Below are 20839 nucleotides of genomic sequence, written 5' to 3'. Positions count from 1 at the left end.
CTGCTACGCCGACAACATCCAGATCTACATTTCAACCAAATCTGTCACCCCAACAACCTGCTCCACCCTCACCAACTGCCTCAGTGAAATAAAAACATGGATAAAACATGAAACATGAACTAAACTATGACAAATTGTACATGATAATCATGAGACCTAAATCCCTCACAAAACACATGGACAACTTCACCCTGACCACTGGAAACTCCACCCTGTCTCCGTCACCTCACACCTGTAATCTGAGAGTTATTCTCCACATCAAGCTCACCTTTGAACAACACATCAACCAGATCACTCGGACCGCCTTCTTTCACCTCAAAAACACGGCCCACCTTCACAACTCACTCTCCTCCTCTGCTGCTGAAACCCTCATCCACTCATTCATCACATCCTGAATCCACGACTGCAACAACATTCTCCTCGGCTCATCTTCAAAAGTCCTCAATAAACTTTGGTGTATCTAGAACTCTGCTGCTCGTCTGCTCACCCACTGCAACTCCTGTGAACACATCACCCCCGTCCTCCTGAACCTCCACTGGCTCCCTGTCCTCCAAAACATATCACTAACATCTCTGTCTGTCTGTCTGTCTGTCTGTCTGTCTGTCTGTCTCTCTCTCTCTCTCTCTCTCTCTCTCTCTCTCTCTCTCTCATCATTTTCTCACCTTCTATCCACATATGTTTTTCTTTCTCTCAGTAAAAGTACCTGGATATGACTGTGTTGAATTTGGTGAAATATAAATAAAGTTCAATTGAAGTAGAACATGGACCTTTCTGATTAATAACAGATGTTTTTTAATACTTATATTCTAATTCTGCTAAATCTTCAGACTAAATCAAAGCATCTCTAAAGGAGGAGATTTTATTTGTTTCAGGTGGAAATAAGTCGTGCAAAGATGTACAATTTAAAGATTTCTCTTGAGTTTTATTTTGAACTCAAAACTTTTTTTTAGGTTTCTTATAAATGCAAATTACCTGAAATATCACTCTCCATGTAATCTACTTTAGTCCACATCTACGTCTCCTAATATCTTCTGTAGTAAACAAAGAGTTTAAATGTTTAATCAGAACAGTCTGGATGTTCACTGTAATTCATCAGAGTATTTATTAACCTGATATCAACAGGAAGAGACAGAAGCTCCAACATTGCTCATTAACTAAAGTAACAATTCATAAAATCAACCTGTATGCTGATGATGTTGTTTTTGTATCTTGGAATATTCTCTCAAAATGCCAAAATGCCCAAAATGGCAATTCTGGGACTTGATCACACTTAATCTAAATAATGTAAACTGTCAAAGTTATCTGAACTTGTATTTAACCACATTTGCTCATGATGAATGAAGAGCACAGCTTCCTCTGACTGACTGTGTGTTTTGAGTCTGTTTCACATAAAATTGATTCAGCAACAAGAGGTGGAATCCTGAGAGTATCTATCAAGTCAAATTTCTGCTCCAAAGAAGGAGTTATGATGATTTTATTGCTGTAAAAAAGTCATGTAAGACCAAAGATTGAGGTGAAAACTGTCTTTATTTTGTCAAAGCTTGAAGAAAATGATGATGATGAAAGAAGATGAATATTGATGAAGTCAGTTTGCTTTGATGATAGAAGAAAGTGAAAGAGGGTGAATGACAGAGGTGAGATCAGTGTGAGAGTAAAAGCAGTGTGAGAGTCCCAGTGAGTCCGGTCAGGACTGGGAACACTGGTCTCTCCTCAGTGTCTCTCTGAGGGGAGTCTGGGAGCCCCGGGTGGCCTCACAGGTCACAGAGCCCACCTTCCTCCACTGGTCTGCAGGGAGCCTCAGGGTGCTGCTCCAGCTGTAGAGGCCGTCCTTCTGCAGCACCCCGGGGCTCCTGCTCTCCTCCCAGCTGCTGCTGCTGCTGCTGCTGCTGCTGTCCTCCACCTTCCAGCTCAGACTCCAGTCTGAGGGGAAGCCCTCGTTGGCCAGGCACATGAGCGTGGCCTTCCCCTGCTGCAGCTCCTCTCTGGAGGGGGGCAGCACCGTCAGGGTGGGGCGGGTATCACCTAGGAGACACCAATCAAATTAGAGGACAGGGAGCACCCAGCTGTCAATCAACCAGCACACACCTGGACAGCTTTAGTGGGAGACAGCTGATTTGGTCCTGGAAGAAGTTGCTGTCAGAGGCTTTTTCTGCTCCAGCAGTCACTCACTCACACATTGTTTCACTTCCCTTTAAGAAGCCTCTCATGCACATCAGCACAGAGAGAATCATCCAACACTTTGACCTGAAATACCTCAAACTACACAGGAAGGAACACAAGCTGATGTCTCAACGTTTACTCTTCATTTGCATCAACGTTATCAGAAAGTTTACACTTTACAACTTATGACTGGAAACTTTAACATGAACTTCAAATCTAAAATAATATTTTCAATTATTTAGAGCAAAATATGAAATACACAGGAAATAAAGATAACTTCTTTGGAGGATTTGATAAATTTACAACATTTATCATCAGTATTTCTATTTTACTGTAAAATAACAATATTAATAATACATTTTAAAGTAAGAAGAGAAACAGAATTGGGAAACATTCTATAGAACCAAGAATAAATCCAGCTGTGATGAAGAGACACTCAATAAAACAAGAAGAATAAAACCTGCACACATTCCAACACAAACACATTTCAAACAGTGGACATGTCAACTAAAACTCAGCCCAAAGACAGACCAGTGCACCAGAAATGTCCCTAAATACACAGGTCAGTGTAAAAACAGCTTCAACATGAGACTGGTAGAGTTAAAACAGTGTGTTCCACAGCCATCAGGCTCTAACTGAGCACATTTAAAGACTGACAATATCTTTGGTTTTGTCATTTAATCCTAATGAGATTTTAATCCGGTGTAAATTTAAAACTAATAACTTTTCTCTGTGATCAAATTAAAGTGAAACAGAGCTGAGCTAAACTACATGAAATCAATGGAGATTAAAACTTGATCACTACAATAATTATTAAGAAAAAAAAACATCTTTCTAATCTCAAATCATTCAAACCGAGGTTTAATGTATGAATTTGAATTATTTAGTTGAAAGTATTAAAGGAGAATAAACTTACTTCCAACATCCAGTCTGGTTCCTCCACCGAACGTGTACCACAGTGATACAAACTCATTGAGCCGCTGTACAAAAACCTCTGACTGTAGAGAGACGCCACTCTCTGATTCTGAAACCAACAAACTCACCAAAACAACTTTTACCACCTGATCCTAACGGAACACAAGAGAACAGTTCTTTCATCTGCAATGTCTACTTGAAATACATATATTTATAGAGATTGTTTTAAAGATTATTTTCAATTTATTCAATAATATCTTTTGGAATTTATTCCTAAATAGATTTGGCAGCAAAAATAGGAAATTTTTAAAAAGTAAAAACTACAGACGTATCTTTAATTATTCAGTTCAATTCCTTAATATTGTCATTAAAGTTTGAATCCAGAGTGAAACTGAGAGATGAAAGTGATCCAGGTCCCTGTTGGAGTCAGTCAGAACATTTCCATAGAGCCACTTTGCATCAGCAGCACCATGCTCCAGTGCTCTGGGAGAGTTTATAGTCCTGACAGTTGAAGACTGGATGACTGACAGCCGTCCTTCATGACAACAGAAGACAGAGAAATCCTCCTCATCAGAAACATGAGTGTGATCTGCGTCCTCATCTGGACTCTCCTCTGCTGCTGCTTCACAGGTAAAGTCCAGAGAATCAAACTCCTCTCCTCTGTCAACATCCGTCCCTCTGAAATGAAGCCCACAAAACCATGAGGCTGCTTGATGTTTCTGTCTGTGTTTCCTCAGAGTCCAGAGGCCAGGTCACAGTGACTCAGCCTGCGGCAGTCAGCTCTGCTCTGGGAGCCTCCGTCACCATCACATGTAGGACCAGTCAGAATGTTTATTATAGTGCTTATCACCATTTAGCCTGGTACCAACAGAGAGATGGACAACCTCCTAAAAGGCTCATTTACTGGGCCAGCTCTCGAGCATCAGGGACTCCAGGTCGTTTTACAGGCAGTGGATCAAACTCTGACTTCACTCTGACCATCAGTGGAGTTCAAGCTGAAGATGCTGCAGTTTATTACTGTCAGAGTTTTCATCTTATCAACAGTCAGTGGGTGTTCACACAGTGAAAAACCGTCGTACAAAAACCTCCCTCAGTCAGACTGAACAGAAACTGACTGCTGCACACTGATACACTTCACTGAACACACACACACACACACACACACACACACACACACACACACACACACACACACACACACACACACACACACACACACACACACACACACACACACACACACACACACGCACGCACGCACGCACACACACACACACACACTCTAGAAATCTCTAACATAAACTGAACTAATGAATTTATTTATTGAGATCAGATGTTTCTTCACCAGAGGCGGTGGTGTTTCAACATGTAAATACTTGGTGGTGAGATTTTATTTGATGTGCATGGAAATATCAAAGTGATTGGGATGAAATTGGTGAGTGTTTTAGCCACTAAATTCACTCCTGATCTTGATGCAGAGACTCTGTCAGCCCATTTAAAGTATAGACTTGGCCGTGATGTAACTTGTCAGCGTATTGACACTGCAAGCAACAGGTACAGCTCATTTAGACCAGGATACAAAATAGAGCAGTCAAACCTCAGTTGATAACCTGAAGCCACTCCACACACCTTGTAGTCAGTGTTAACATCAGACAGAAGAGAATATTTCAAGATAAAGTCAAACTCTGCAGACCTGAGATCATATGAAATCAACTGGCATCAATTCAAAATGTATGATAAACAGAAGAGAGGTTGACATGCAGGAAATAAAAATCAGTTTTTTTGTTGATATTTTAGTCTAATTATGACAAACTGAAGGCAGCATGTAAAGAAGATGGATGGAATGTATATATTGAATAATCTCCTAGTTTGAGGCACATCACAACATCCTGGTCTTTTTGTGAGTCTGTATATTCATCCTCTTTCATTTTGATAACTTTTTCTGAACGATACACCAAAGATAAAGTCATGATCGTGTTTTCGATTGAGTTTATAGTACTGTGCTAATATTTAGTATGCAAAACAATATATTTAATGAACTAGACCTTTCATGACTGGCCAAAGAACCAGCCAGTGTCATGATCTTGCTCAGTCATGAATTCTTGCATCAATGCTACAATGGGAATCCCTAACCAGCCCAAGATTTATGGGAATAGAGGACAAAACTCATCTTCCATATCATGAGTCCTGGTCAACTGTAGAGTGGAGATTCTAAAACTGAAAGGGGTTCGATCAACTGACCTCATTTCTTGGGTCCCTGATGTTGAACAGTATAGTTCTGTACTTGTTGGTGTATTTGTTGTCGGTGTTTCGGAAAATGTCCAACATCTCCGTCTCAATGCTTGCGACAAGTTTGGCAGCTTCACTCTCTAACATCTTCAAATCCTCACACTCACACACCCTTAAATGAAAAGAGTTAGTGAACAAATAGTGACATCAACACTCAACCTTTGACTGCCGCCCACATTTAACTGCCAAGAGTTTCATGTGACTATTGTAAAATAAATGATGGTGAAAGTCAAATGTTTTTGCAAATGTGGGTCAGGATACTCTGATAATCATACATATAATGAAATTTTAACTTAAATTTTACTGGTGATTGGAATTGAGGGTCATGAATTTCAAATGCGTCTCATCTCGTGTTGCATATTATGACTTGATCGTAAAATTCTATTGTGTGTATGCCAATATCTTTTTGGAAGAAACAACTTAAATTACACCATGGAGATAATCAAAAGGTAACAGGCTGTGGGTTTCATACAAGTGTGTAAAGTTATTCTCACCTTTCAAACAGGATGTGTGTGAGAGAGCGTTGGATGATCTGCCTGAGCAGGCGATTAGGCTGACAGGGCCTGGAGGAGGGTGGGCTGGGTGCTGGTGATGCAGGCAGATACTGAGTTCCATTCCATGTTAAAGCTGAGGAAGGCTTCTGGGATGATGTTGAGACTGCGGGATGGCCAAACGGAGACTCCATTTTCTTTGTCGTGCAGTCTTAAGAGAGGTGGCTCAAGAGGTGCGAAGTCTCGTGATCGGGGTTAATGGCACTTGTAGTCTATTGACAGAAAAGACACAAGACAGAGTTCTTTCGTAGATTATGATTTTTCAACACGTCCCTAATACATTTGAGGTAGGTCAGACATTGAGTAAAGAGCCTCTCCTTTGATCTTCTTTGATCAAATGTTCACTCCTTTGCTCTCCCTTGATCTCCTTTGCTCTCCTTTGATCTCTGAGTGCTATATAACTCAAAAGTACCTTTGTTAATGCCAGATTCGTTTGCAAAACCGAGCTAGCGAGAGGAGGATATTTTGTCTATTGAAGCCCAAGAAAAGTTCTCCCTGCTTGGACTCAACGTATTAATTGACTTAACTGTGAGAACAGAAGTCAGCAGCACCGATATCATGACTCGAAGAGGTAAGTAACATTGTGTCCAGGACTCTGCAATCTCATTATGTCACCTAACGTGCTCCATGCTTGACATTCACAATAGAAAATGACTGTTTGGTGATCAGATGCTCAGTTTGATAATGAGAAGAAACAAAAGGCTGAGGCCAGTAAGAGAAAATCTGTTTTCGTGTTTAATCTTGGGCTTTATTGGAACCATCACCATTTCCATTATTTTGGGCGAAATGATGTATTTAACAACCCTTCTCATTTTTTCCTCCATTTGTAGATTACCTTAGTGCTAAGATTTTATTTTAAATCTCATGAGCGCTCAATGCCTATGTTAGGACAGCCCAATGTTTTAATTCCCGACTGTGACTACAGGCTTAGGAATTCAGAACCATACTTCCACCTCAGGGAACGTGTAAAAAATAAATTGCTGCCAAATAGCAGCTGAAACCTTGCAAACAGGAACGGTAATCGTCAAAGAAGAGGACGATTCAGTTGGAATTTTTAATTATTGAGAGCCAAAAATGCAAAACACACACACACACACACACACACACACACACACACACACACACACACACACACACACACACACACACACACACACACACACACACACACACACACACACACACACACACACACACACACACACACACACACACACACTGATAACTCCGATGTTAGAAGAGCCCCGCCTCAGGAAGTTCAATGTAATTGAACCTTTTCTCCAGGGCTCTTCTGCTCTCATCCACAAACAAATGTTGCTCAGTGATGCCCTCTACTGGGGGCCTGTTGTAGTTTAATTGTTATCATCACTTGTCGACATTTCGAGTCCTTGTTCAAGTTTCAACATTCATGCGTCCTGACGAGACAATAAAACATGAGCTGAGACCAAGAAGATCTTCTGAGATTCTTTTCCGTATCAAACCAGAACACACCAACACATCCAGACACTTTTCTCCTTTATTCTTTAAACCCCACAGCTGCTGTCGGCTGTATTGAAAGGAGCAGACTTTTTGTTTTTCAACATTTCTGTTTTAACTTTAGCCTGTCCTGTCTCATCCATCCTTCACTGTAGAATATTCACATCATCACATCAGTGACTTTTGTCTTGTTTCTCTCCAGAGAGTTCACAGCAACACTTGGTCACCAGAAGATGAGCTCCAGTGTGGAGCAGGAGGAACATGAAGCTCCACACATTAAAGAGGAGGAGGGTGGTGTAGAAGTGACTGATAGAAGTGACCATTTCCACGACTCTGTGAGGGACTTGACCACCCAGCGACTAACTTCTTTACCCTGTCGGAACAAACTATTGTCCTGTACGAGGTGGAGATTGATCGTCAGCACAAACTGATGGAAATAATCTGGAAACCTCAAATGAAGTTACACAAGAGAGGAATGGAAAAGAAGAACAAGAAGAACCAGAACCCCCACAGATCAAAGAGGAACCAGAAGAACTAGAACCTCCACAGATTGAAGAAATAAAGCTTCGTTTTGAGGAAATGTGGTGAAATTGTCAGTTGAAAACATAAGTTATGTCAGAAGGTAAGATCTGTCTGATGGGAAGAAAAACCTTTGTGAAATCTGTGATCAAAGTTACAACCGACAGAGGAAGTTGTTGGTCCACATGAGAACTCACACAGGTGAGAAGCCGTATTCTTGTGAAACGTGTGGGAAGTTTCAATGATCGTAGTTTTACATCATGTGAAAACTTACAGAGATGAAGTCATGAAAGACTCTGAGAGATCTCATTCAGGATGTCCAGCTTGAGCCCAGAATCACAAGGTATCATCCAGTTGAAAGGAAACGTTGCTGTTTAAACACCGTCGACACTGTTTGTCACAAAAAATAGAAGGTTAAAATAAATCTGGTGTCCATTTGTGTTCCTAGAGAGAAGCTGACAAACAGTCCCCTGGTTGCATATTGAATCTTAGAGAAGCTTGTTTCATTCTTTAGTACGAACACGACGGCTTGTTTTGAAAATGTGACATTAAAAATCTTGTATGAACAGATGTGAACTTTGAAGAAATGGAAATAAAATGTGAATATGAATCCAGTGGGTTTTCTTATTCAGTGTTTGTTGTTTTTGTTTTAACTCACAGCCGATAGGTTGTTAAATGGTTTCAGAAAGATGCACCTACACTAGATAACTGGATTAAAGTTATCAAGGAGATTTGAGATGAAAAAACTGACTTTCTCACTACACCTGCAAAAGGAGTAGTACATTACAAAATGGACATACTTAATGGTATATTGTACTTTCAGATATGAGCTCACCCCCATTGCTTCCTCATCCCACACACACATTCATTACCTGTGTAAAGTGATGAAACACACTCAACCTGCTGTGCAAAATAATCCCTTTTAGCAAATCCCACAAGAATGTAAATTGCCTGGAGATATAGTGGAAAATAATGTCTGGTCACTGAGATGTACTGTGACACTGTTCTACTGCTCATGTTGCTCTATGTTCTGTGTCTATTAAAAAAAACAACTAAAGTTAAACAACAGATAAAACTGAATTCAGCGTTGCACATGGTGAATCAAACCAGGAAGAATGAAAGAGTTTGCCCTCTGGTGGTGACTTTGTGTCACTACATTGTTGTGTAAAGTTACAAACATTAACGAGTTGATGGGTGAAGTTACGTTCACATTCTATTCCATTGTTCATTTTTATTCACTCACAGACATTTAGAGAAAATGCCCAGCCTATTTTAAAAGTAATGTCTTTTCAGCAATAGTTATGTTTTCTAAGAACAATAATTTATCTCATTTCTGACGGAATTAACCCTGAAATGAACGACAACGTGTAAATATGCACACATAAAAATGATTTGTTTTCCACAGTGATTCATCACTAGTGATGTTTTTCAGGATTATTTTGCAGTGGTAGGAAATCTAAACGTCTGAAGGGTCCTCGTCGCCGCCTGGTGGACAAAAGTAGAAACTACAAGAACATAGAAACTGTCATGGCGTCCTCCTCTCATATCAAGGTTGGCTCTGGTCACTGGTTAGTTTATATTTGATCAATAAAGGTGTTCAGCTAAACAATCACAGGATCAGGAAGTTGTTTGAACGTTTGTCGAAATGACCTTGACGCTTCTTTTAGATGCGGTAACTTAAAGGTATGAACTCTTTATAATCTCCTGAGCATTTAGAAAGCTTAATAAACTAAAAATCTAACTCAAGGAGTCAAATGATAAATGATACTCTTTGATCATTTGTGAAATCAACCACAGAAAAATGTCCCAACCCCCTTTTGTTTCTGTTGAATGAAAATATGAAAGTAAATTAATACATGTGAGTTTTTTTAACCAGTTCATGATTATTTACAATCACAATCAGAGAGAAACTGTTTATCCTCATGAATTGACTCTTGTTGATCGACTAGATATCCAATTTATTTTTCACAAACAATAAACTTAAAAGCAAAGTGTCCCTCTCATTTTCTTTCTAGTTAATTTGGCACTTTTCTTGACAAAAGGCCAAACAAGTTGATCGTCACACTGATGGATTAATATCTCATCTATTGATCAACTGATTGATGGAAAACAATCTTTAGATTCTTGTAAGTGCTGAGCTCTCAGCAGATTCTTTGACCTTTGGTAGTAAGTTCATTTTAAACTGTTGAATCTCTGTTGATTCTTTGACTTGGATGTGCAGCAGCACAGACTCCAAAGCACATTTTGTAGACGTCCTTGTAAAGCTTCACTTCCTCTCTTCCTGTTGTCCTTCTGTCACACATCAGCCCTGACACTGCCTCACTTCTTCAACCTCTCTGTGGACTGTCCATCCCTCTGGACGCTTGACCTCAGAGCCTCACCACCTCTGCTCTGAGCTTCTTCTCCTGTCTCTTCTCTCACATGTTCTGTCTTTTCTCTGCTGTGCAGACCTCCACCTCTCCTTTCCTCAGACCATTATGAAAAAAGGAAACGTCCTGGATACCATCAATGAAGTCACCATCATCCATGTCTTCACCTTCCTCATCCCCTGTGTCAGACCGGCTGCTGGACTTCTGGACTGACCCCTCCTGACTCACCCTCTTAGAAGCATGAAGTGTCTGTGGGGAGTCATTCTTTACTCCCACAAATCTTCCTGCTGCTTCAGCCACAAACTTAATAACATCTGACCTTGATTTCTGCTGAACCGTATGGCTGTTAACGCCAGCGTTTCCACTCATTTAGTTTTAGATGTGATAAAATTATTCTCAATTCTTTGATTTTCCATGTACGGACGATGATTCTGGACACATTAAAGATGCATTAATGTTTTGTAAATGACGTCTTTAAAGTCAAAATCCTGATTTTATTTATTTTACTTTAATATAATATTCTCAGAATAAAGTCAAAATTCAGACTTTTTAAGTCTCCAAGGAGAAACTCACCACTTTGATAACTTTTCATCTGGTGAATACAACTATGTACATGAGTCAATGTTTTATCAGCATTATCAAATGGCATTTTCATTGTTAATGCTCTCATTGCTGCACTGTTTAGCGCTCTCGCTTGACAGAAGGTTGTGGGTTCAAATCCAGCTGGAGCTGTTTGTGGAATTTCCTTGTGTTTCCTCAGGGTTCTCTGGTTTCCTCCCACATTCCAAAAAACTGCATGTAATGTTAATGCTAAATGAAGTGTCTGTGTGTGTCCTGTGGAAGACTGATGACCTGTCCTTTTTCTTTTGAAACGTATTTTCATTGACGTCCATATGACGTCCAGACAAGACGTGAAAACAACGTCCAAGAAAGACGTCTAAATAACTTTCATTCTGGCTCGTCTGAGGACGTCTTCTGGATGTCAAATATTGACGTCTATATGATGTCCAGAAAAGACATCCAGACAACGTCCAAGAAAGACGTCTAAAAAACTTTCATTCTGGCCCCTCTGCAACTGCAACGTGAAATAAGTGTCGGTCACGCTGCTGCTTCAACCAATCAGGTTTTGATATTGATGCTCTTTTTGTTTTTTAATTGATTCATTTTATTTTATTTTATTTCATTTTTTATTTTATTGCCCAAATGGGGGAACATCCAAACAGAGCAAACAAACATCAAACAACAAAAAAAAACAATTTTAACAGACGATGCTCACAAATAATACATTAGTATAATCTTAAGCTCCATGGTATGAACTTATAAAGATAACTATAACAAATACAAATAAGGATGACATTATTTATTTTAAAAGAAAAGTATAATTAAAAAAAAAAGAAAACACAAAAGGGACGAGGGAAGCAGAGGGTCTCATTATTCTTTTTGGAATAATTCTTTAATTAACTCAATAGTTTTAATGCTTTATTTTGGTGTTTATGTTACTTAGTGTTTTAATGTGTTTCTTTAAGTTCAATATAAAACTGAACATAATCTGGGTTTACCTTTGCTAATCTGCATTTGCGAATGTGAAATTTTCCAACTAGAATTATTAAATAAACTATAAATTCTATGTCTTTATTTTTGTAATTAAAATATGCAATTACATGTTTACAATCAATTTGAGCATGATTTTAGTTTTACACAGTATATAATTCTCAATTTTAGTCCATAAGATAGTTGAATAGGAACAGTAAAACAATTAATGACTTAATGATTCATTTTCACTTTCTAAAAATTTGTATAAGTTTACATTTGTTAAATATATGTTGTGCAAAATATTAATATGTACTTACTTAATTTTATTGACAATACAAAATCTGTATGGCAATAACCAAGCTCTCTGCCAATCAATGTCTGTTAAGATAAAAATCCAAAAAGATTTTCCTCTGGGACTTATTCTCCTTTTCTCATAAAAACTGTTTCTTTTATGTTTATTACTTCAGTTATGATTCAAAATGTCTAAACCTTTAATAAACAGCAGGTTTATGACACAAATAGATATTGGTGACTCAGGACCCGCCAGCAGGCCTCGGGAGACGTCAGCGTATTCAAGCCCTCTGATTGGTTCGTCAGAGAGTTCACTCTCCAGCGCCAGCTGACTGCATCTGGAGCGAGCTGCATTAACAATATTATAGTTGTGTTTGTTTAATAGTGGTTTTGTCAACCTACAATGGCTAAAGGAGAAGATAAAGAGATTTGGTTGCAGATTTATTGTCAAAACATTTTTAAAGTGGGACTTTTCCTAGAGGTCATTGAACGCACCGCAGGCCTCCAAGCACACAGAGGTCCGGTACAATTTACTTGTGCTCACTACAAGTTCCATGGCAGGATTCAAGATTATGTTATTCGCCATTATATTATTTTCAAACCATGAAAAACGTTTGTCACCGTCCACGGCCCCCAGGAATTCTGGGAATAACAGTGGCTTTTTTTATGAAGCTGAAACAGAAGGAGACTTGAACTTTGATTCTTTTCATCCATAAAGGTTTTTATTCTGGCAGCATGAGTATCTATCTGTGATGCAAAGGCTTTTTATACTGCATCTCTACATGATGACCTTGTTTTTGTAGCCATAAAAAGTGATTGAGGGGTGGATTGACTCAGACCAGCACTAGTGAAGGCCGAGGTCTGAAATGCAAGGCTGCCACTGTTACAATCTAATCCAACCATTTATAGGACATGCAAATACGTTTCAACTTCCAGCTTTTATTGAAAGATATAAATAAGGATGTGAGGATATAAACACTCTCATATACTATTTTTCCATTCATCCATCTTCTAAACCGCTTTGCCATGATTATTTTATTGTTGTAAAAAAGTCATGAAAGACCAAAGATTGAGGTGAAAACTGTCTTTATTTTGTCAAAGCTTGAAGAAAATGATGATGAAAGAAGATGAATATTGATGAAGTCAGTTTGCTTTGATGATAGAAGAAAGTGAAAGAGGGTGAATGACAGAGGTGAGATCAGTGTGAGAGTAAAAGCAGTGTGAGAGTCCCAGTGAGTCCGGTCAGGACTGGGAACACTGGTCTCTCCTCAGTGTCTCTCTGAGGGGAGTCTGGGAGCCCCGGGTGGCCTCACAGGTCACAGAGCCCACCTTCCTCCACTGGTCTGCAGGGAGCCTCAGGGTGCTGCTCCAGCTGTAGAGGCCGTCCTTCTGCAGCACCCCGGGGCTCCTGCTCTCCTCCCAGCTGCTGCTGCTGCTGCTGCTGCTGCTGTCCTCCACCTTCCAGCTCAGACTCCAGTCTGAGGGGAAGCCCTCGTTGGCCAGGCACATGAGCGTGGCCTTCCCCTGCTGCAGCTCCTCTCTGGAGGGGGGCAGCACCGTCAGGGTGGGGCGGGTATCACCTAGGAGACACCAATCAAATTAGAGGACAGGGAGCACCCAGCTGTCAATCAACCAGCACACACCTGGACAGCTTTAGTGGGAGACAGCTGATTTGGTCCTGGAAGAAGTTGCTGTCAGAGGCTTTTTCTGCTCCAGCAGTCACTCACTCACACATTGTTTCACTTCCCTTTAAGAAGCCTCTCATGCACATCAGCACAGAGAGAATCATCCAACACTTTGACCTGAAATACCTCAAACTACACAGGAAGGAACACAAGCTGATGTCTCAACGTTTACTCTTCATTTGCATCAACGTTATCAGAAAGTTTACACTTTACAACTCATGACTGGAAACTTTAACATGAACTTCAAATCTAAATTAATATTTTCAAATCAGCATTTCTTATTTACTGTAAAATAACAATATTAATGATGCATTTTAAAGTAACAAGAGAAACAGAATTGTGAAACATTCTATAGAACCAAGAATAAATCCAGCTGTGATGAAGAGACACTCAATAAAACAAGAAGAATAAAACCTGCACACATTCCAACACAAACACATTTCAAACAGTGGACATGTCAACTAAAACTCAGCCCAAAGACAGACCAGTGCACCAGAAATGTCCCTAAATACACAGGTCAGTGTAAAAACAGCTTGAACATGAGACTGGTAGAGTTAAAACAGTGTGTTCCACAGCCATCAGGCTCTAACTGAGCACATTTAAAGACTGACAATATCTTTGGTTTTGTCATTTAATCCTAATGAGATTTTAATCCGGTGTAAATTTAAAACTAATAACTTTTCTCTGTGATCAAATTAAAGTGAAACAGAGCTGAGCTAAACTACATGAAATCAATGGAGATTAAAACTTGATCACTACAATAATTATTAAGAAAGAAAAACATCTTTCTAATCTCAAATCATTCAAAACAAGGTTTAATGTCTGAATTTGAATTATTTAGTTGAAAGAATTAAAAGGAGAATAAACTTACTTCCAACATCCAGTCTGGTTCCTCCACCGAACGTGTACCACAGTGATACAAACTCATTGAGCCGCTGTACAAAAACCTCTGACTGTAGAGAGACGCCACTCTCTGATTCTGAAACCAACAAACTCACCAAAACAACTTTTACCACCTGATCCTAACGGAACACAAGAGAACAATTCTTTCATCTGCAATGTCTACTTGAAATACATATATTTATAGAGATTGTTTTAAAGATTATTTTCTATTTATTTTATTATGTCTATTGGAATTTATTCCTGAAGGGATTTGACAGCAAAAATAGAAATTTAACTTTAAAAACCACAGACATATCTTTAATTATTCAGTTTAATTCCTTAATATTGTCATAAAAGTTTGAATCCAGAGTGAAAGTGAGAGATGAAAGTGATCCAGGTCCCTGTTGGAGTCAGTCAGAACATTTCCATAGAGCCACTTTGCATCAGCAGCACCATGCTCCAGTGCTCTGGGAGAGTTTATAGTCCTGACAGTTGAAGACTGGATGACTGACAGCCGTCCTTCATGACAACAGAAGACAGAGAAATCCTCCTCATCAGAAACATGAGTGTGATCTGCGTCCTCATCTGGACTCTCCTCTGCTGCTGCTTCACAGGTAAAGTCCAGAGAATCAAACTCCTCTCCTCTGTCAACATCCGTCCCTCTGAAATGAAGCCCACAAAACCATGAGGCTGCTTGATGTTTCTGTCTGTGTTTCCTCAGAGTCCAGAGGCCAGGTCACAGTGACTCAGCCTGCAGCAGTCAGCTCTGCTCTGGGAGCCTCCGTCACCATCACATGTAGGACCAGTCAGAATGTTTATTATGGTTCTGGTTATCACCTTTTAGCCTGGTACCAACAGAGAGATGGACAACCTCCTAAAAGGCTCATTTACTACACCAGCTATAGCGATTCAGGGACTCCAGATCGTTTTACAGGCAGTGGATCAAACTCTGACTTCACTCTGACCATCAGTGGAGTTCAAGCTGAAGATGCTGCAGTTTATTACTGTCAGAGTTATCATGAAATCAACAGTCAGAGGGTGTTCACACAGTGAAAAACCGTCGTACAAAAACCTCCCTCAGTCAGACTGAACAGAAACTGACTGCTGCACACTGATACACTTCACTGAACACACACACACACACACACACACACACACACACACACACACACACACACACACACACACACACACACACACACACACACACACACACACACACACACACACACACACACACACACACACACACACACACACACACATTAGAAATCTCTAACATAAACTGAACATATGAATTTATTTATTGAGATCAGATGTTTCTTCACCAGAGGCGGTGGTGTTTCAACATGTAAATACTTGGTGGTGAGATTTTATTTCAGGTCTACTGAGCGCAGAGTTCAACACCACTTAATACCAAACTAAAGTTTGTGCAGAAGTTTTGAGCTCCAACATCTTTATGACAACCATATACTGTAGGATCCCATCTTGTGAAAAGGTTTAACACGGGGAATAGCCTCTGATTAAATCATTTAATAAACTAAACTGTGTCTCGGTGGGGAGTTGAACACGGGCCTACTGATCGCAAGGAAAGAATTCCTCCACTAGACGAGCAGCATATTGATTTACAAGTGAGATTCTTACACAGATTTTATTATGACCTTACACTCACTTTACCTCCAGTTTCTCCTCTAAAGTCAGAGTTTTACATTTATACACCAGTAAATAATCAACCTCATTCATTTGGATTCTTAACTGTTAGCTCTCGCGGCGCATAAGCTGGCGTCACAACTCACTCTGGTTCTGTCAAGCAGTGCCTCCATTGACGCCAGCCAATCAGCTCTGAGCTTCTAAATCATCCTGGAGCAGGGCTTCGGGCTGCCAGCCCCACTCTCCATAAAGATCATGTGATCTGAATGAATGTACCACAGCCTGAGCATGAACACTTGCATTTGACTGCATGAAATACAAACTGCATTGAGAGAGAGGAGCTGGTCCAACTCATGCAACCATCAGTGTGGATCAGGAGAAAACTCAGCCTGAAGCAGCAAGAGGAGACCAAGAACCAGGAAGTTCAATCCTCACACACAAATATGCAACTCAGGAGGAAGCTATATTCACAGAAAATAAAATACTATAGATGATCTTAAAGGATTAATAATGTACTTTGCCTGCAGTTATTTTTCGCTGGTTCATCAGGTGGTGCTCAGCTCCACCTGCCCCTAATGACCAACTGCTCCTGACCAGAGGTATTAATAATCATTTCCTGGGGAATTGCACCCCAGGAAATCCGGGCCGTTTTCCAATTCTTAGAGCGCCAGTGTGTACTCGCCTACGTCACGAGTAACTACTTGCAAGGTGTCCTCGCAAGTGCGGAAATGCAAATTTACGGGGACGCATCGAGCTCAACAAACAATTGGAACACGAGCGTACTCGGCATCACAGTTGTAAGAAGCACACGTAGTGGAGTTACAAAACATCACAAAACGTAACAAAAACCAATGGAAGGAGTGGTGGCTGCTGCCATGGCAGGTATGATGTACCGTGAAGCCGAGGAGGAAGCAGCACGACTGCGGAGGGAGAACCAGGAGAGATTAGACAGGGTGCGGAGGAGGAGGAGGAGGAGGAGGAGGAGGATGATGATGATGATGATGATGATGATGATGAGGGCCCTGATAGCTCACCTCTCTGGTTGGGCTGATGGCCTTAAAAACTTGGCTGATTTGTTCATGACATGTTAGGATGAGAACTTATTTGTACCTTTTCTATCAAATATGATGTTTGTAGTACAGTGTTAGTATTACTTCTCGCCCCCTGTCCTCCTATACTGCCTTTCTATTACTATTCATCTGATTGGACGTAAGCTAAGAATAAAAGGTGAACAGTAATTCCCCACTAATAACACAATTATTTTACTGTTTGTTTTACTGAATGTCTCTGATGTATTTTAAACGAAATAACCAGCATTCGACATACCTTCTCCTCATGTCTTCTATCATTAGGATGTACTGTATTCCACTTTGTGTACTATACATCCTAGTGAAGGACATAAATCATTAGTAGTAATCATTTCTCTTTAGAGTAAATCCAGAAATTCATACATGGCTGACACTGTGGAGCAAAGTAAGATATTGAGCATAAACAGAGCAAGTCAGAAGAACAAGGAAACTTTATTGAACAAACAACATTACTTACAAAAGTAAAAGCACAAATAAGTTAGAAAGTGAGAAACATGAACTTCAAAACAATGACATGTTTTTAAACTTTTCTAAAATTCTCTCTTTTATTTACCAGGAGCAGAGGCCCCTGCAGCGATATGCACAGGTTAATAACACTGTGCCTATCCTGGACCCTTTCTTCTCTGGAGGGGACGTGACACCAGCCTTCAGGGTTTCCAGGGAGAGCATCGTGAGGCTCACACAAATGCTGCCCCGGGAAAAAAACCCATGGATGGAGTCATGAGCTGGAGGTGCTTGTGACCATTTACTGGCTTGCCTGTGGCGCCTCCTATGGAGTCACAGCAGACGTCTTTTCTGTGCCACAAACAACAGTGTGGCGGATCATCCACAACACTGCTGACGATCTCATGACCATCTTTCATACTGTGATCCACTTTCCCAGACAGGAGGAGATGGAGGACATCGGAGCTGCTTTTGTCCGCCTGGCCGGCCATCAGGCATTCTGCCGTGCTGCTGGGGCCATTGATGGATGCCACGTACAAGTTGTTCCTCCTGCAGAGCCACAAAAGAAAAGTTATTACAACAGGAAACTTTTCCCCTCCATCATCCTGCAGGGCATTTGTGATGCCAAAGGGACATTTCTTGACGTGTACATTGGCAACCCGGGATCTGTGCATGATGCCCTTGTCCTGTGCAGATGCCCCATGTACCAGAATGCTCTGTACCCCAGCTGGGTACTTCCTGCTGGGTGATGGAGGGTATTCCTGCCTGCAGCGCCCAGTCTCCGTAATGACACCTTACCGCCAACCTGTTGCAAGTAAGAAAGCTTTAGCTTAATAATCCCAAACATGAACACTAACGATACACAACAACTTCTTACCATGATGACATCACAATATATCAAATGTTTTCCATGTGAATTTTGATTGACAGGCCAGGTTGAAGCCCGGTACAACACATACCACGCCAAAGGGAGAAATATAATAGAGCGCACCTTTGGAGTTTTGAAAACCCGTTGGCGCTCTATTTTCCTGAGAGCTCTGGAAATCGTCCTGACTTTGCACCGAAGGTGGTTGCTGCCTGCTGCATCCTCCACAACATCTGTGCTGCAGCAGCTGACATCATTGAGGCAGAGGATGGTCCAGCGATGGAGGATGGAAACGGCCCAGATGATGCTGAGGACGACCAGAGGGACCTGGCAGGAAGACGCATGCGAGCGAGACTCGCTGCCCAGCGGTCTGCTCCTGAAGGGCGACCTGCATGCGTCAGTGAGCATGACTACATCTAGACAGGAAGTAGTTGTAGTCATGCTCACTATTGTGAATGTATGTATATAGATGGAGATAGGGATAGATAGAGAGATAGATAGGTGTAAACATTATTGTTATTCATCTTTTACCATATTGTACTTCTTGTTTTCACAAATTAGAGCATATCACTGTAAATAATTGTATAGGGCTGTACAATATTGGATGTAACATGTTTTTTGTTTGTGTAATAATAAACACACAGTTGCATTGCAGAACAAATTGCTCGGGTGGATTTCGTCAATCATAATTTATTTACACGTTTTTCAAACAGAGCGAGATATCTCTCAGCTCTTTCCTCCGCTGCTTTCTCTCTCTCCTGTGCTCTCGCCATGTACTGCCTCTCCCTCTCCTCCTCTCTCTCCGCCTGCTCCTTCAGGACAGCATCGTTGTCCCTCCCTCGCCTCTGTACTCTGTGGCTGGCCGGGGCTTCGTCTGGGGTGGAAGAGGTAGAGGCTACAGTGCTGACAACGCCACCTGTAGTGGCAGTGAGGTTTGCAGCAACAACCAGGGGCGGAGTGATGGAGTGTTGCCCCCGGAGTGCAGCATCCATATCCCCATACCACTGCCAGGTGGCAGCGGTCACACTACCTGCCTCGACCCCTTTTCCCGTTGGCGGGTCCCTAAGCTCCTGAAAATAGTATCAAAATAATAATAGTACATATATTAATTAATACATTGAGAAGCTAAAGGTGCGTTTACACATAAACAAAGACAAGTTACAAAATGCACCGTCTCAATTCTTGACCCCAGATCACCATTTGCACCTAAATTTATGCTTCAGGTCAGAGGAGTCACGGACAGTTATCATGCGTTACAATTAATATCACGAAATGAAGACGAATCATGGCGGGCCATCATGCACGGACACCTACATGGTTCCGTGCCGTTGGGCATCGTCACTTTCTCTCATTAATCTGTCAGGAATGTTGCGAATTGGGAGAATATGAACATTATATTCGCAACTCTTAGTGCCACTGTGTATGCGCACCTTCAGTGTGTAAACATACTCACCCTGCTGAAGCTCACTTCTTTTCAGGGCCACTGCATCTGTTCCGTTGTCTGTGTTACGTGTCATATATGATTACCTTGTATTTGGCCTTCAAATTGTCCCACTTCTTCTTGGCCTGTTTGGCCGTCACGTCCGACCTGTCACAAACTCTCTGATACGGACATAAAAACAAAAAGACTTACACACTACCACTTCAAGTTATTTATACATGGATGAATATATATGCATGCAATAATTCAAGCATTCAAAAACAACACTCACTCCCATCCACATCTGGATGACTTCCTCTTCCCTGTGAAGAGGAACTCATTGTCAGTTCGCCACTGGATCAGGGCTTTGGTTTCCTCAGTTGTCCCTTGATTAAGATAGTACATGGTGTTAGTTTGAATCTACAGCATCCTCCAGTGTAATGAGTTGAAGACTTTTGCACAGTTAAGACAAAGCAATGTGGTCAGTAGTACCTTCACCTCTCATTTTAAGCATTAACGTCAAATGTAATAGCTTTGAACATGATCTTCCCCCTCAGCCGAGCAGATTTGCTTAGTAACTAATTTAAATTCACACAGACACCATTAAGTTTCACACAAAATACTTTATATCTCATGTTTGACCACTGTAGAAAAATCTCAGCCAGCCGTCTGGATGCACAATCTCCGAAAACGTTGGAACAA

At 40.9% G+C, this 20839-nt stretch overlaps 1 gene segment (V, D, J or C); it reads right to left on the bottom strand.

Moving 5' to 3' along the window:
* Positions 1–1508: 1508 nt before the first annotated feature.
* Positions 1509–5451, bottom strand: LOC308117888 (Ig kappa-b4 chain C region-like). The segment is given in 3 exons: positions 5317–5451; positions 3077–3158; positions 1509–2022 (listed from the first exon to the last, which is right to left on the bottom strand).
* Positions 5452–20839: the final 15388 nt, after the last annotated feature.

The sequence above is a fragment of the Lipophrys pholis genome, assembly GCF_963383615.2.
Source record: "Lipophrys pholis genome assembly, chromosome: 12".
Taxonomy (NCBI): Eukaryota; Metazoa; Chordata; class Actinopteri; order Blenniiformes; family Blenniidae; genus Lipophrys; species Lipophrys pholis.
This window is presented reverse-complemented; position numbering and strand designations above follow the sequence as displayed.